We start from the raw sequence: 17500 nt of genomic DNA, 5'->3' as shown, positions 1-17500 counted from the left end.
AAGAAGGACATAGGCAAATTCATTAAATGCTGGTTAAAGAAGTTTTTTCTTGCTTGTGCATGTGTTTGGTTCCATGTTGGTGTGTATGTATGTTTTAATGAATGTAATGTGGTGAAATGGTATGCATGTGTGTGTGTGTGTGTGAGTGTGTTTGTGTGTGTGTGTGTAGAATACTGCTTAAATTGTTTTCCCTTTTTTGTGTTGCAAGTGCTAGTCATTCATTACTGTGTATACATATGTATGCATGTGTGTGTATATATATTTATATATATATATATATATATATATATATATATATATATATGTATATATATGTATGTATGTATATATATATATATATATAATATATATATATATATACATATATATATATATATATATATATATATTAGAAGGTTTGGAGATGATGTACAGGTATCTTATATTTGAAAAAATGAGGTACTCAGAAATCTGGATGGTTTTATATTTACAGATATTTATTAGTATGTTACATGTTTTTATATATCATATATTAGTGCTTTCGTCCATTCTAGTAGAGTCTTCAAATTGAACTCTAGTATATATATATATACACACACACACACATATGTATACATGTATATATCCACATATACATATATAAATATCTATCTACCAATCTATTTATATATATATATATATATATGCCATCATAAAGTAAATGCTACCATGGCCGATATCCAAACTACAGTGGAAAAGGCTAACCACTGGATTTAGTTAAAAAGCGATGAGCAATGGCTAGAAGAATATTGAGCTTTATTTGATAACCGGTTGATTTAGCAAGCGGGATCTCATATCAGTGAATGGGGCTGGTGCACAATGATGCTGTTGAGAGGTAAGTCCCCAAACGGCACGTATTCTCTCCTGATGGCCCCATACCCTTGCTGGTGTCCGGTATGCAGAGCTTTTGCCTAGTAGCACTTGCACGTACAAGTTGTTTGCAAAACATCTATATATATATGCCAGCATGGAAAACGAATGTTAAAGGATGATGATTATGATGATGATTATATTTATATATAGGTGCTTGTGTGACCGTGTGGTTGAAGATTTTGCTTCCTGACCACAGGGGTTTTGGCTTCGCTCTCATTGCATGACACTTTGGACAAGTGTCTTCTACTATTCCCTTGGGCTGACCAAAACCTTGTGAGTAGATTTGATACACACAAACTGAAAGAATCTAGTGGTCTGTGTATCATCATCATCATCATTATTTTTGTTTAATGTTCGTTTTCCATGCTGGCTTGGGTTGGACGATTTAACTAAGGACTGGCAAGCCAGTAGGCTGCACCAAGCTCCAATCTGATCTGGCAAGGTTTTTTTACATATATATATATATACACACACACGCACACATGCATACACATACACACATGTATATATCATCATCATTAACATTTGATGTCCATTTTCCATGCTGTCATGTGTTGGATGGTTTGATAGGAATTGGTGAGTCAGAGGTCTGTACCAAGCTTCACTGTTTGCTTTGGCATGGATTTTATAGCTGGATGCCCTTCGCAACACCCACCATTTTACAGAATGTACTGGGTGTTTTTTATATGGCACCACCATGGGGGACGTCACCAAGTAACTTGCAAGACGATGACCCCTCAACTGAGAATTGAGGGAAGTGGCTTTGTGCCAGGCAATGAGAGGTTAAATTTTGAGGGACAGAAACAGGTGTCTTGCTGCAGAGGAGATACATGGCTACTCAGTTGGCAGAGAGAGTGAGAGAGCCTATCGTCAATATACAAAGATTGCTTATATTGTTTTAACAAGTCATTTATTTATAACTTCCTTACAGACTGTCAGACAACAGGCTTTTTGAGTGAGTGTTATTTTTAAATCAAATTTAATTCAAATTAATATTATTGCCCATTCAGTACCTGTTTCATCTTCTCAATGAAACTCTTTCATTTTGTCTTCCTTGAGTTATAAAGACTATAAAAATGAAAATATTTAAAAAATTGTATTACAGCATTTTTCTTAATGGGATTTGTTTATCAAAAGGATCCTTAATTTGTTACCCATGTACTTGCGTGTATTATAATAATGAATATCCAGTTAGGCCAATATATATTTCTTCATCATGCAGGCATTTGATATATTAAAATCAAATTTTGCAGTTCATATATGCATTTATAAATATTTTTCTTCCAGTCTTTGCATTGATATAATGATCAACATATGACAATGATTGTCTTTGCACCTAGATATTTGGAAGTTTTTATCATTTTTGTGTAGATCAAACTTTACCTTTGTCAACAATTGTTTTAAGAGTTTTATTTCATTGTCATTCGCTTTGAACAAATGTTTGATGGTAATTAAATCATTTAATGTATTACTTTGGCAATAGGCAAGTTTAATTTGGTGACATTATAATTATTTTACCCAGTCTTGTATTCTGCTTTCTTGGGTTGCTTGAAATTATCCTGCATGCATTCATTTTACACATTCTAAGTAATCTTGTTGAGATTATTTGGAACCACTATGCATCTGCATACTAAGTTTCATTCAAGATGTCATTGATTTTCTGTCTCATCTATCCAAAGTGACAGAACCAAATTCATTGATTAGTTTTGATGTAGTAAGCCTCTACACAAATATTCTTCATTATATAGGAAAAAACAGCAATCAAATATTGAATTGAAAAAAACATACAGAAGCATTTCCTACTAGATTTATTATAGTTTTTATGTTAGACACTATCAGTGTTATTCTTGAGAATAATATATTTTTTAATATTAAAAACTATCTACAAATTAGAGATACAGCCATGGGAACCAAGTTTGCTCCAGTATATGCAAACTCAGTAATGGGATACTTGGAACATAAACTGTATCAGAAAGCAGAAAGACTTTTTGATGACTGCTTTCTAATTTGGACAATTCAGCATCCTTCTGAACAGTTTACATGATATCCTGAAATTTACAAAGATGAGTACTGTTACAACATTGCTATTTCTCAACATAATAAACATTAAAATAATACCAGCATCACAACAGATATATATATTATACAGACACACATCAGTACCTGAAATTTAAATCGTGCCATCCAGCACTTACAAAATGTAACATTTGATACTATTTAGTTTTGAGAATTTGTACCATTGTTGATGATATAAATATCAAAGAACAACTCAAAGGGTTTCTATTGAAAACTATTTACCTCTATTTGTATGAAATGTTGTAAAATCGGTAAGATGAATACATGTGAAATGAATTCAAAGAACTCAAGAAAATGGAAAACAAGACTATAATACGGTACATTTTGTAATGACACATAATCTATGTAATCAGAATATTTTTAATATTGCCAAATCAAACTTACCCATTAGCGAACAAAGTAATAAATTAATAAATTAAAAGATTTAAAATACCAATCAAACATGTGTTCAAAGGAAGTCACAACTGTGAAACAGCTATTGATAAAAGATAAGTTGCATCTAAGTAAGAACAATAAAGTATTTGAGTGTAATGACAATCCTTGTGCTACATGTCAACTGTTTTTCGACATACTAGTGATTGTATTAACACAAACACTGGAAGAAAAATGTTTACAGATACAACTGTAAAAATAGACATCTGATTTGCTATATCAAATACCTAAATAATGTAGAAACATATGTAGGGGTTTGATGGAAAATTCATTGCAGAATGCATGCAAGTATACCAACAGCAGATCAGTGGTACTCTTGTCAGACAAATCCCATTAAATACTCATTTTGAAAAATGCTGTATTAAAGTTTCTTTATGAATATTTTCATTTTATGATATTCCTGACTCAAGTGAACTCAAAATAAAGAAGGTAAGAGAAAAGATTTTTTTTTTGAAAAGTTCAAACCAGTTCTGAATGAAGAATAATATTAATTTGAATTTAATTTGATTCAAAAATAGCATTTGTTCAAAAACTGTTTTAATACTGGGAGTATTTTATAGATTTTTACAGATTATGTCCCCTTAACTACAGAGCAATGCCACCTAGTTATACTTCCTGTTGCTATAGTTACTATTCCTATGTAAACATCTGTGAAGATAGTTTATATATCTATACATACATACATACATATATATATATGCGTGTGTGTGTGTGTGTGTGTGTATGTATCATCATCATCATCATTTACCATCCGTTTTCCATGCTAGCATGGGTTGGATGGTTCGACCAGGGTTTGGGAGGCCCGGAGGCTGTACCAAGGTCCAGGCTGATCTGGCAGCGTTTCTACAGCTGGATGCCCTTCCTAACGCCAACCACTCTATGAGTGTAGTGAGTACTTTTTACGTGCTACTGGCACAGGTGCCAGGGAAGGCTGGCAAACGATTGGTTGGTGCTTTTACGTGTCACCAACACAAGTATCTTAACTACAATTTCCATTTGATTTTTATTTTGATGTTGGTGTTGACGTAGTTGACTCAATAGGTCTCCTCAAGAACATATATATATATATATATGTGGAGGCGCAATGGCCCAGTGGTTAGGGCAGCGGACTCATGGACATAGAATCGCGGCTTCGATTCCCAGACTGGCCGTTGTGAGTGTTTATTGAGCGAAAACACCTAAAGCTCCATGAGGCTCCGGCAGTGGGTGGTGGCGATACCTGCTGTACTCTTTCGCCACAACTTTCTCTCACTCTTTCTTCTGTTGGCCTGCTCGCTTAGCCAGCGGGGTGGCGTCATTTGAAGGTTAAAACAATGCAAAGCACATTGTGACCAGTGATGTGTAGCAACATCTGATAGCCTGGTCATGAACGTGATATATATATATATATATATATATATATATACATATATATCTATAATTTTTAAAATCAAGTTTTCCATACCTGCTTAGCCCAATATGATTTGTTGAGCTATAATTTGTCACCAACACAGAGAATCTTTTCCTTTGTGTAATCATGTTGAATTTATTTATCATTATCCTCATTAATATAACCTTGACTGAGACCCATGTCAGTTATTTCACCAACTGGAGCATTATTATTGATCAAAAATTTTTCTCAATACCTGGTTTTGTTCATCTTACTGCCAAATTTTGACAGTATATTTTTCTTATGTATGAAAAGTTTGACATCATATTTTTTTTGTTTTTACTTAAGTGATACATGGAATCCTTTGAACTTTGTCCATCATTATCAGTGAAGAGTTGCAAGCCAGAGAATGTGCTAGGTAGGCACAAGGGAATTCTTAATTACTTGATTCCTTGCATTGGCAATTATGCATATGGCATCACTCACAGTAAACTCCTTTTGGAATTCTTCCAAAGACATGCTTCCATTCACTGCTATCAATGTGCCTTCGAAAGGAATTGCTTTTATATTTAGTTTCCGTTGACCTAAGATTATCTCTGATGCATGACTAATAATTAATTACTAATGACACATGACTAATGATTAATGATGTCAGTTTTGTTTTTTTGAAAGGGAGTACATTGCATAAACCTTATTTTTGATCAGAGATTCAATGTTGTTCAGGGTAACAAAATCATGCCAAGTGCATGACTTTGTTACTCTGTTAGTACTACTAGTAGGCACAAGTCACTCATACTAAATGTTTATTAAACTACTTGGGCAAAAGCGTATTGCAGGTGTCCCTTAGGCTACCATTAGTAAAACAAAGCATTGTTATATTCACAGCTTTAAATGGGTTGTTTCTTACTATAGAGTGCTTACCTTTGCTGGTATTACTTCATTTACACTTTGCCGTACAAATGAGTCTTTCCTTGGCATCTGTAACCACTACAGTTGATGTCTTTTCAACTGTATATGTTCCCGTGGAGCAGCAACAGCAGAACAGTTATGCTTCTTTAACATTATATACTGGTTGTTTTGTTACATTTTCATCAGTGATAATCTTTGCAAACTCATTAATGAATTTCACGGTGTCTTTATGAGCAGCAGACACCCTTTTTAATATTTAATGTTATACCTATTTCTTTACTACCCACAAGGGGCTGAACACAGAGGGGACAAACAAGGACAGACAAGCGGATTGAGTCGATTACATCGACCCCAGTGCGTAACTGGTACTTGGTGTCAGTTGGTACCAACTCCAAATGAGGAAGGGAGATAATCTCAAACAGCAAGAATTTTCTGAAATTGACATACCGTTAAGGAAAAAGACAGGCTGAGTGTTTGAAGTGAAAAGGACAGCTTTACACCTGTATTTCTGTGTCAGTAGGTGTCAGCTGTACACCAGTTGGATAAAACACTTAGATGAATCCAAAAAATAGCTCCGGCAGAAAGTAATGGCGAACTTCTGCTGACTCTTTCACCACAACTTTCTCTCACTCTTTCCTCTTGCATCTTGCAGCTCACCTCACCTCCGAAAAGCTCTATCTGCGACGATTTCATCTCACTCGAAGGAGAGGGGCTTTCTCCGTCCGGGTTGCGGATCCGCGGAATAAGCTGCCGGACGAGATAGTGAAGATGCCGACGACCGCTCGGTTCAAAGTCTCTCTTGACCAGAAATGGCCTGAACTCTTTGCATGAACACCCTCCCTGTACGTAACTCTCTGTCCCCCTACATGGCCTTGCTTTTTGCTTTTTGAGCCAAAAAATTAACCTAACCTAACCTAACCTAACCTAAACTGTGACGGACCAGTATCCCGTCCAGGTGGGGAACCTGTACGCCAAGGAAACCGGGAAACTGGCCCTTATGAGTCAGGCATGGCTTGAGAAGGAACAAACAAACAACAAATCACTCCTCTGCTATTTGAAACCAGCCATGTAGAAAATAGTGGATCTAGCTACAAACCTGCTATATCCCACTTCTGGGAGTTATGTGCTTTGTAAGTTTTGTCTGAAATGACATCTGCACATGGAGCTATATGATTTGAAAGTTGTTTATCTGCTCAATGACTGCAGTCACTTGGCTGGGTCAATTGGCTTTTCAATAGCTTCCTCTTTTATTGAGGATATTCTAAATCTATTGAGAACACTATCAATGTATATATATATATATATGGCGCAGAAGTGGCTGTGTGGTAAGTAGCTTGCTTACCAACCACATGGTTCTGGGTTCAGTCCCACTGCGTGGCACCTTGGGCAAGTGTCTTCTACTATAGCCTCGGGCCGACCAAAGCCTTGTGAGTGGATTTGGTAGACGGAAACTGAAAGAAGCCCGTCGTATATATATATATATGTGCGTGTGTGTGTTTGTCCCCCTTGCATTGCCTGACAACCGATGCTGGTGTGTTTACGTCCCCGTCACTTAGCGGTTTGCAAAAGAGACCGATAGAATAAGTACTGGGCTTACAAAGAATAAGTCCCGGGGTCGACTTGCTCGATTAAAAGGTGGTGCTCCAGCATGGCCGCAGTCAAATGACTGAAACAAGTAAAAGAGTATATACTTGCTCATACATTAAAATAACAATACAACAGCATCAATCCAAGGAGGAGGAGAAAAGACAACACGGGAGAGTAAACAAAGGAAAGCTGATACCCAGACTCTTGAATGGTGCTAAAGATTGGAAGGGGTACGGGTGGATTTAAAGAAAATGTTCATATTTCCAAACCATTTTACATGCTTTCTTGTTTAACCCTTTAGCATTTAAACCGGACATATCCGGCCAAAAGTATTCTGCCTATTTTATGTTCAAACTGGCCAGATCTGGTCTCTCACACCAACCCTACAATATCGTTTTAAAAATTAACAGCTACCTCATCAAAATCTCATGGATACAAGATAATGCATGATTAGTTCAAAACAATGTGGATGAAAAAGCATTAATTTTGGCAAAATAATGCGAACACTAAAGGGTTAAGAGCAAATGATGCTGCACTGATGTGCCCGGTCCGGGATTTGAGCTCACAACCTCACGATTGTAAGCTCGACGCTCTAACCACTGAGCCATGCGCCTTCACATGTATATATATATATATATATCATGTTTCACTCTTTCTTCTGAAGAAATCTCTATGTAGTTGCTTGACCTGTTAGAAATAGCAACCAAATCTTTCTCACAACTAGTTTCCTAAAAAAGGAAAAGGATATACTGGATAGATTAGTCTTAGATACATGATACTTGAAGAAGCAAAAGAAAAAAATAATAAATAAAATAAAACGGCAGGATGGTCAAAGCAAGAATGTCTCATATCATTGATTTGTTCAATTAGGGTTGACCTGCAGTAAACCAACAACATGCTATCCATTTTCCCATTATTATATAACTATAAAAGCTCAATATTCAAATACATCCTCTGTTCAATATATACCAGCAGAAAACATATCTCTTAAGATCAGCTGGGAAAGCAACAGTTCTGTCTCTGAACCACGAAACTTAAGCATTAATATTCACAAAGATTCGCATCTCCCTTTGCCGCATGTTTAATGCAAACGATTCCAATTTGTCTTTTGTTGTTTAACATAAAGATTTAACCTTAGATTAACTATCAACCAGCGCTACAACAGATCTTCTGTCCACCACTAACTAATATATATATATATATATATAACATGCTTAAGGGAGCTAAAACAGAAACTCTTTCCATCGGAATCACAAGTAGCAATACAAAGGTTATCTCTCACTCGAGCAAAATGTCTCTGCAACAACAACAGCAACAACAAGACGTTAAGATTAACTGGCGGAATAAATGTCAGCAGCAGCAGCAGTACTATAACAGTAACAACAATAAGTGGAATTACACCAACATAACTGCCAATATTACATTAATTCATATAGTAACCATAACAACAATAGTAGAAATTGAACAAACAGTTAATTTTCATTAATACTCGGCGATATTATTCTTAAACATATGGTATTACAGTTGTAGTTCTCTTTCTCCTTTCTCTTTTACTTGTTTCAGTCATTTGACTGCGGCCATGCTGGAGCAAGTGTCTTCTGCTATAGCCCCGGGCCGACCAATGCCTTGTGAATGGATTTGGTAGACGGAAACTGAAAGAAGCCCGTCGTATATATGTATATATATATGTGTGTGTGTGAGTGTCTGTGTTTGTCCCCCTAGCATTGCTTGACAACCGATTCTGGTGTGTTTATGTCCCCGTTACTTAGCGGTTCAGCAAAAGAGACCGATAGAATAAGTACTGGGCTTACAAAAGAATAAGTCCCGGGGTCGAGTTGCTCGATTAAAGGGAAGCTTTTATCAGTGTGTGCCTTTAAAGGGAAGCTTTTATCAGTGTGTGCCTTTAATCGAGCAACTCGACCCCGGGACTTATTCTTTTTGTAAGCCCAGTACTTATTCTATCGGTCCTTCTTTTGCCGAACCGCTAAGTAACAGGGACATAAACACACCAGCATCGGTTGTCAAGCAATGGTAGAGGGGGACAAACACAGACACACGAACACACACACACACACACACACATATATATATACATATATACGACGGGCTTCTTTCAGTTTCTGTCTACCAAATCCACTCACAAGGCATTGGTCAGCCCGGGGCTATAGCAGAAGACACTTGCCCAAGGTGCCACGCAGTGGGACTGAACCCGGAACCATGTGGTTGGTTAGCAAGCTACTTACCACACAGCCACTCCTGCGCTTTTTATCCTTAATTTTTTGTGTGTGTGTGTGTGTGTGTGTGTGTGTGTGTGTGTTTTATAGTACTATCTTTGATGACTCTCAGATAATACCATTCTTATTGCTCACAATTATATTCACATCTAATCAGTGTACTCTGTATAAGATACCTGAGAGACAACATCAGCTGTAACTCACACCATTATACTCATTGTGTTTCATACTGCATGTTTCATGGATGTTCTTTATACTTCATCCTTCCTTAATGACTGGCTGTTCTCTATTCAGAATGCTTCCATAAACAAGTAATTTTATCTTCTCCTCCCTTTCTTTTCTGCAACCCATCCTCTTAATCACCACCCAACCTCATCTTTATCTCTCCTGAATTGTTTCACATAAAGACTGATTTCGATCACAGCTCTTAGTCTTGGCATTGCTTTATTTATTCCTTAATTTTGTTCTTTAATCACTGATCTAAAATGTCCTTTTTATGTTTTTGTTTTTTTTTTCTCATTAGAATAGTGGAGTGGCAGAAATATTTACTTTCACTTTCGCTTTCTCTTGATATTTTCCAAGTTCAAATTTCACAGGGACCAACTTGGCTTTTCAGTCTTCTTAGACTGATTAAAATCTAAATGAGTCAAATACTGGAGTTGATAATTTGATAATTGACAGTTTCCTCACTTTAATTATTTTTTCATTATATTTAGAAATCAGAGTTTTATTATTATTATTATCATCATGAGTTTCCTATAGTTTCTTAAAGGTTTTATTTGCTGCACCAATTCTATGTCTTTTAGTTGTGTGCAGTATTGTTTCTGGAAAAAAATAAAAAAGATAGGAATATTACTTGTATTGCATCTAATTTGGAGCTTTTGTTGTTCTTTTTTTTTTATTGTTTCAGTGTGTTGTTCCTGCTTGGTGTGAAAGCTTTCACTATATTGGGAGGTAATTGTGTAGAATATGTGCTGTGTAATTTGTGTTAATGTATTAGGAGGGTAATCTTTTGGATTTGTGATGTGAGAGTTATATTATTGAATTGAGACTGTTTTTTTGTAGAATGTGAGTTATATCTTAGAGGTTCTTTTGGAGGAAGGCATGTATGAGCACTTATAACATTTTGTTTATATTCATTTTAATTACACCTACTGCACTAATTGTGGAGGCGCATGGCCTAGTGGTTAGAGCAGCGGATTCACGGTTGAGGGATTGCGGGTTCGAAACTCAGACCGGGCGATGTGTGTGTTTATGAGCAAAACACCTAAGCTCCACGTGGCTCCAGCAGAAGGTAATGGCGAACTTCTGCTGACTCTTTCGCCACAAATTTCTCTCACTCTTTCTTCCTGCATCTAGCAGCTCACCTGCGACGGACCGACATCCCGTCCAAGTGGGGAACCTATATGCCAAGGAAACCGGGAAACCGGCCCTTATGAGCCAGGTGTGGCTCGAGAAGGAACAACTACACTAATTATTATTAATCTGATTTTTAATCCCCTACCCTGCATCTTGCTTATTTCTGTTTTGTGGTCCTTCTAATTGGGTGGCTTTTCGGTTTCATTCTGGCCAATTTTTTGTATAGGAGAGACCATGGTGTTTATCAAAGTGCATAGTTTTCCCTTTCTGCCTTTGATTTTAATACCTCACTGGATTGTTTTTTTTCTTCATTATCAGTTTGAAAAGCCATACCCAAGAGTATTATAGCCATGTTATAGTTATATTTTTTAAAATCAATTTGGTCTTAAAGAGGGGGCCAGGCCCATTGACATCACAGGCCCTCCAAGATCAGTTGAGATTGATGGAATTAACATTCCTCTTAAAATATTGTAAGTTGAGGACTGCAGGAAAGACATGTGCAAGGAGAGAATTCCGGAAGAGCAACATTTTGGGATGGAAGGACTGGGTTTAGAGATTAATGCAGGACTTGGTGGGGGAGAAAGGGTTTGCACACAATATCTGTTTCTTTACTACCCACAAGGGGCTAAACACAGAGGAGACAAACACGGATATACAAATGGATTAAGTCGATTATATTGACCCCAGTGTGTAACTGGTACTTAATTTATCGACCCCGAAAGAATGAAAGGCAAAGTCGACCTCGGTGGAATTTGAACTCAGAACGTAGCGGCAGACGAAATATGGCTACGCAGTTCGTCCGGTGTGCTAACGTTTCTGCCAGCTCGCCGCCTTAGCCAGCTCGCCGCCTTGGCCCAGCTTGCCGCCTTGGCCGAGCTTGCCGCCTTGGCCGAGCTTGCCCCCTTGGCCCAGCTTGCCACCTTGGCCCAGCTTGCCGCCTTATTTGCACACAATATCATCAAGGAGAGAAAGAGGAGGGACAAGTGAGTTGAGAGTGCTTGAATGTACAAGACCACCCAGCTCCAAGGATCAGAGGTCATTGTAGCAGTGGAAGAGAGAGAGAGAGAGAGATAGCGCAAGTGTGTCTGTGTGAGAGTGCAGTATATCTGTGGGTCAGAGGTCGGATTGTGTTTGTGAATGAACTCCAGGCCAATATTAGGTTTAGTTTACACGAACTTGTTTTCAATCTTTGATGTGTGGCATTATTTGCATAGCGTCCACTGCATATAGCTAAAGCGTCTATCTTTCCAAGGACCAAGCAGACAGAAATGAGATGGTTGACTGTTTCTAAATGTTGATTTTTATACAAGTCTGCCACTGACATTAACTTTTTGTCTAATTACTTTTTGTTACTTTTGTAGCTCGGCATTGATCTTGCATGTAAAATGAAACTTCCTGATTCTGCCTTTAGTCCAGAGCTTTGAGATATCATTGGCTTTCATATTTGCTCACTTTCTCTCTGTTAAGTCTTGCAGGATATTTTCTATATTTTTTTTGTTTTTAGTTTTTTTTTTAGTTCTGCTTTGATTTATATATATTTATATATATATTTTACTATTTTTGTTGTTTCATATATCTAAACATATTTCCTCCAAAATTATCACTGCATCTACTAACAGTCAAGCTGTCTTTCCCACCACAACATTCTTCTTCTTCTTCTTGCATCCTTTTCAAGCCTAGCCAGGCTCATGGGCCCGGTTTCCCAGTTTCTGTAGCATATGTGTTCCCCCCCAGCTGGACGGGACGCCAGTCCATTGCAGCATTACTCAAGAAACAGGAAGAAAGAGTGAGAGAAAGTTGGGGCGAAAGAGTACAACAGGGGTCGCCACCACCCCCTGCCGGAGCTTTAGGTGTTTTTGCTCAATAAACACACACAATGCCTGGTCTGCGAATTGAAACCGCGATTTTCCGACTGCGAGTCTGCTGCCCTAACCACTGGGCCATTGCACCTCCACCCACAACATTACCTATTTCCAATTTTAATTAATAGGCATTCTGGTACATCAACACATTTGAAAGAAAATATTTTTTCTGATTCTTGTCTCCCTTGCTTTTGATTTCAGTAAGTGTTTTTCAGTAAGCCTACCTTTTCTCAATACAGGTATAATTTTCATTAGTTAAAGATACCCCCCCAACCCTAACTCTAACCCTAACCCTAAAACAGATTGAAATGCAATAGATCGATACTAGGGTCATAATTATGTGTGACATTTTCGTATGACACCGCTAGAAAATGTTGTTTACACTCTACGGCAGAAATCGTTTTCACCTCAATAGACGTCATTGATTGGTTGAAATCGCCAAAATTGAAGAAAATATCTTACAAACTACAGAATTTTCTCAAGAAAGCCAAGAGAAAAAGATTTTTTTATAAACACATTCTACCAGTATACGAAGTTTAAAATTTTTTAGTTACGTGGAAATTATTTTTAAAAATCTGCCGGTCAAAGCGAAAAGATCCGTGTTTGGTTGATAACTAGCTAGCTACTTATTTGTGTAGCGAGATGTGAGAGTATTGCATTGCTAGTACACGATCAGAGAAGTGCATTGTAGTCGAAGTGATTCCTTTCAGCACAGGTCGAGCAACAACCAAGAATCTTGCGCTTGTCTGTCTTGTCTGGAACCTTCTCAAACCTCTGTGCTGATTGTCCTGCACTTTTATATTTATAGCCATGTCTTGGCAGGAAAATCATAGCAAAATCATCGATCATTCAATTGTAGCTGAAATCTGATTGGTTGGAATTCAGGGCAAGTTGCCTGATATGTCATGACCTACTTCTCGTTACTGGGCTAACAAGGTTTCAATTCTAAGCTTCACTACTGGTGAATTAACGAAATCATTAGAGAATCAGATGGAATGTCTTACATTATTCGTTCCAGCTATCTCTGCTCTAAGTTAAAATCCTGTCAATCTCAACTTTACCTTCAGCCTTTTCTGTGTTGATTCTGCTTTGTCTGTGTGTCTCTGTATTGTACCTATACTGTAACAGCCTAACATTGTCACATTTTTGCATTCTGATTCAGCTTGAGAATTGCATAAAGGGTAGGGGGCAGATTAAGACTCATAGAGGCTCTAAGCACTTAAAAGATTTTGGTGCTTCCATATATTTGTAATTCATAACATAAACAATAATAAACCATAAAGTAAATTTTTATTTCTCAAATTGAAACAAAACTAACAGTAAAATGGAAAATAATGTTTATTTTTGTATACTGTAAATCCTCGAGTATAATCCGCATTTTTTCAGCAGAATATTTAGCTGCTATTTCTAGCAGGGTGAGCGTCCACTTATTAGTTCCAATGCTGGCTTGATGTTTGTTCTCTTATACACGTTGGTCCCATACGCTCTCTTTTTGATTAGATTTGCTGTTGTTATGTTGGTGGTGAATGTAGTTTGTTAGTTACATCTCTTTACATTCTGAGTCCTGCCAATGTCAACTTTATCTTTCATTCTTCTGTGGTTTATACATTAATTACCAGTAAATTATTGGATGTCAGCAGGAAGCCAGTGGCTGCTGAATGTTGGTGAGCAAAGCCTTGCTCATCACATGGATGACCTTTTGTGTTAGATAACCTCTATTCTCTGTGTATGTTTGATTCAACATTTGAGGGGTCAACATCATCATCATCATTTTTACATCCATTTTTTTCTATGTTTGTCTGAGATGGACAAGTCTTGAAGCTGGAATGGGACCCTTTGTCATCTGGCTGTATATGTAATCTACAGGAGAGCTGGCAGAAACGGAGCACGCCATGTGAAATGCTCAGCGGTATTTCGTGGGCTGCTACGTTCTGAGTTCAAATTCCGCCGAGGTCGACTTTGCCTTTCATCCTTTCGGGGTCGATTAAATAAGTACCAGTTACGCACTGGGGTCAATATAATCGACTTAATCCGTATGTCTGTCCTTGTTTGTCCTCTCTGCGTTTGGCCCTTGTGGGTAGTAAAGATAACATGTATATGTAATCTACATTCTAATATAAATCATATTTAAGGTGGTAAGCTGGCAGAATCATTAGCATGCCAAGTAAAATGCCTAGCGGCACTTCCTCTGTCCTTACGTTCTGAGTTCAAATTCTGCCGAGGTCGACTTTGCCTTTTATCCTTTCGGTGTCAATAAAATAAGTACCAGTTGAGCACCAAGGTCGATTTAACCAACTTACCCCACCCCCAAAATTGCTGGCCTTGTGCCAAAATTTGAAACCGATAGAAATCATGGATCTTTTCGGTTTGAACAGCAGTTTTTAACATAATTTCTAGGTAACTAAAAAATTTTAAACTTCGTATACTGGTAGAATGTGTTTATAAAACATCTTTTTCTCTTGGCTTTATTGAGAAAATTCTATAGTTTGTAAGATATTTGTTGTTTTTTTTCTTCAATTTCTGCAATTTCAACCAATCACTGACGTCTATTGAGGTAAAAAACATTCTGTGCGGTATGAATATTCCCTCGTTTAAGAAACAGATTGGGTTTATTTACATTTGTGAAGAAAAAAAGATACCCTTCCCCCACCCCTAACCCTAACTAACCCTAAAACAGATTGAAATGCAATAGATCGATACTAGGGTCATAATTATGGGTGACATTTTCATATGACACTGCTAGAAAAAACTGCCATTCAAACCGAAAAGATCCGAAATCATATTTGTATTCTATTAAGGACTAGCATAGCTTTTTCAAAAATACTATCATATCCCTCTGAACTTATTCTGTTTCCATCAGAGTTGATTTGTGGACATCTGTTGTTACTTAATCCATTTCCTACAAAAACTATGGGTTTATTTCTTCTTCTAAGAGTTACAAAGAAATGAATATAAATTACTTGCAAATTTTTACAAAGTACCAACCATCTTGTTTCGGTTACTCTGTTACATCAGTAAAGATTTCTTTGGTAATATTAGAAATATCATTTTGAAAATATTTATTCCATTACAAGCAATTATGTTCCACCTCAATACTGAATGACATTATCTGAGAACTTAATAAAGTAATAACTAATTATGTTTCGTAAACATTATCAGTTTTAAGTTAAAAGCCAGAAACTTAAGATGATAAATGTCTGTCCTTTCTTTAGTGCCGTAACCTTTACAAATAAACATCAATGATGCAAATGATATTACTAAATGATGTCTAGCTAGGAAAATCTCATTCTCTCCAACAGAAATATATAAAGAAAAAAAAAACAAAAAAAAGCAAAGACAAATAAAACATGCTAACCTCGGGGTTGATTCAGAAAAATTGTTAAATATTCTTCATGCCAACATTCAACCAAGTTCCTTTGCTTCTGGAATTCATGTCAGTATCAGATAACCTGACATGTTTAATTGCATTCATTAAGAAATACATCTGCCTGATTGATAACCTCTGGAGCCTTTAGATATGAATTGTTTTCTTTTTTTTTTTCTAGCTCTTCTACCTTAGCCACTACAAACTCTTTCCTTTTAAACATACCAGTTATGCTCTGTCCACTCTCAAAACTACTAGATGTGTCACCTTCTCATTTTGTCATCAACCACTCTGTGTTTTTCTTCTCTATTCTAAAGCTTCAATCTCCGAGAGTGTAGTGGGTGCTTTTACGTGCCACCCACCGGCACGAGGGCTAGTCAGGTAGTACTGGCAATGGCCATGCTCAAATGGTGCTTTTTATGTGCCACCTGTACAGGACCCAGTCCAGCGGCACTGGTAATGACCTCACTCTAATGTTTTTTCACATGCCACCAGCACAAGTGCCAGTAAGGCAACGCAGGTAACGATCACGCTTGAATGGTGCTTTTTGCGTGCCATCGGCACGGAAGCCAGTATATAAAGAATATAATGTTTTTGTCTGAAGAAAGAATTTAATTATTAAAAAAGTTTTCATGGCATCTGAGTGTGAAATGTCATTGCTTGGATCATAGATACTAGTTACTTACAGAACCATCTGAAGTACTTGAACATCTAGACTTAGTCTGAGAGATCCAGAGCTGATAGAACTGTTGAAGAAGACCAGATGTGGAGAAAGTCGATGTAAACCAATTTGAACAAAGAGTGTAGAATCAATGATATTGATGGCCATCTGAGATAAACTTCATTAGTAAACTAATAGCAAAATTAATTTTCTAGTTTAATTTTCCATTGAGCTGGCACAGAGAAATTAATGCTTAATACAGTAGCTAGTTCGGAACTTAGTGGCTCCTGTTTTAAAACATTTAACCATCCATTTTATCATCATCATCATCATCGTTTAATGTCTGTTTTCCCTGCTAGCATGGGTTGGACAGTTCAATCGGGGTCTGGGAAGCCAGAAGGCTGCACCAGGCTCCAGTCTGATCTGGCAGTGTTTCTACAGCTGGATGCCCTTCCTAACGCCAACCACTCCGTGAGTGTAGTGGGTGCTTTTTATATGCCTCCTAGATGACGTGCAATTTGTTCCAGGCAGATATATGAACCGAAACATGTAGAATTAGCTCCTTCTTTTATTACAATTCCATTCACATGTAGGTTATATCATAATACTTAACTTGTATTTCATTTTATTGACTGTGAGCAGATGAAGGGAGAAGTTGATCTGAACGGAATTTGAACTCAGAACATAAAGGGCCAGAACTAAACATTAGGTACATTGTCTGACACTCTGAACTGGAAAAAATATGCAAAGGAACAT

The 17500-nt window shown here is 37.2% G+C and overlaps 1 protein-coding gene across 7 annotated transcripts in view; it reads left to right on the top strand.

Moving 5' to 3' along the window:
* Positions 1–17500, top strand: part of LOC115221736 (palmitoyltransferase ZDHHC11-like) — a 122363-nt gene that overhangs the window by 44957 nt on the left and 59906 nt on the right. For 2 of the 7 annotated variants that reach the window (XM_036510949.1, XM_036510948.1), the window contains exon 2: positions 5117–5186. The exons of the other annotated variants lie outside the window; for them this stretch is intronic. The gene's annotated coding sequence lies outside the window, so the exon portion shown is untranslated. The remainder of the gene's footprint in view (positions 1–5116; positions 5187–17500) is intronic. 7 annotated transcript variants of the gene reach the window in all.

This window comes from Octopus sinensis, linkage group LG18 (assembly GCF_006345805.1).
Source record: "Octopus sinensis linkage group LG18, ASM634580v1, whole genome shotgun sequence".
Lineage (NCBI taxonomy): Eukaryota > Metazoa > Mollusca > Cephalopoda > Octopoda > Octopodidae > Octopus > Octopus sinensis.
The sequence above is the reverse complement of the archived record's forward strand: the minus strand, read 5'-3'. Positions and strand labels throughout refer to the sequence as shown.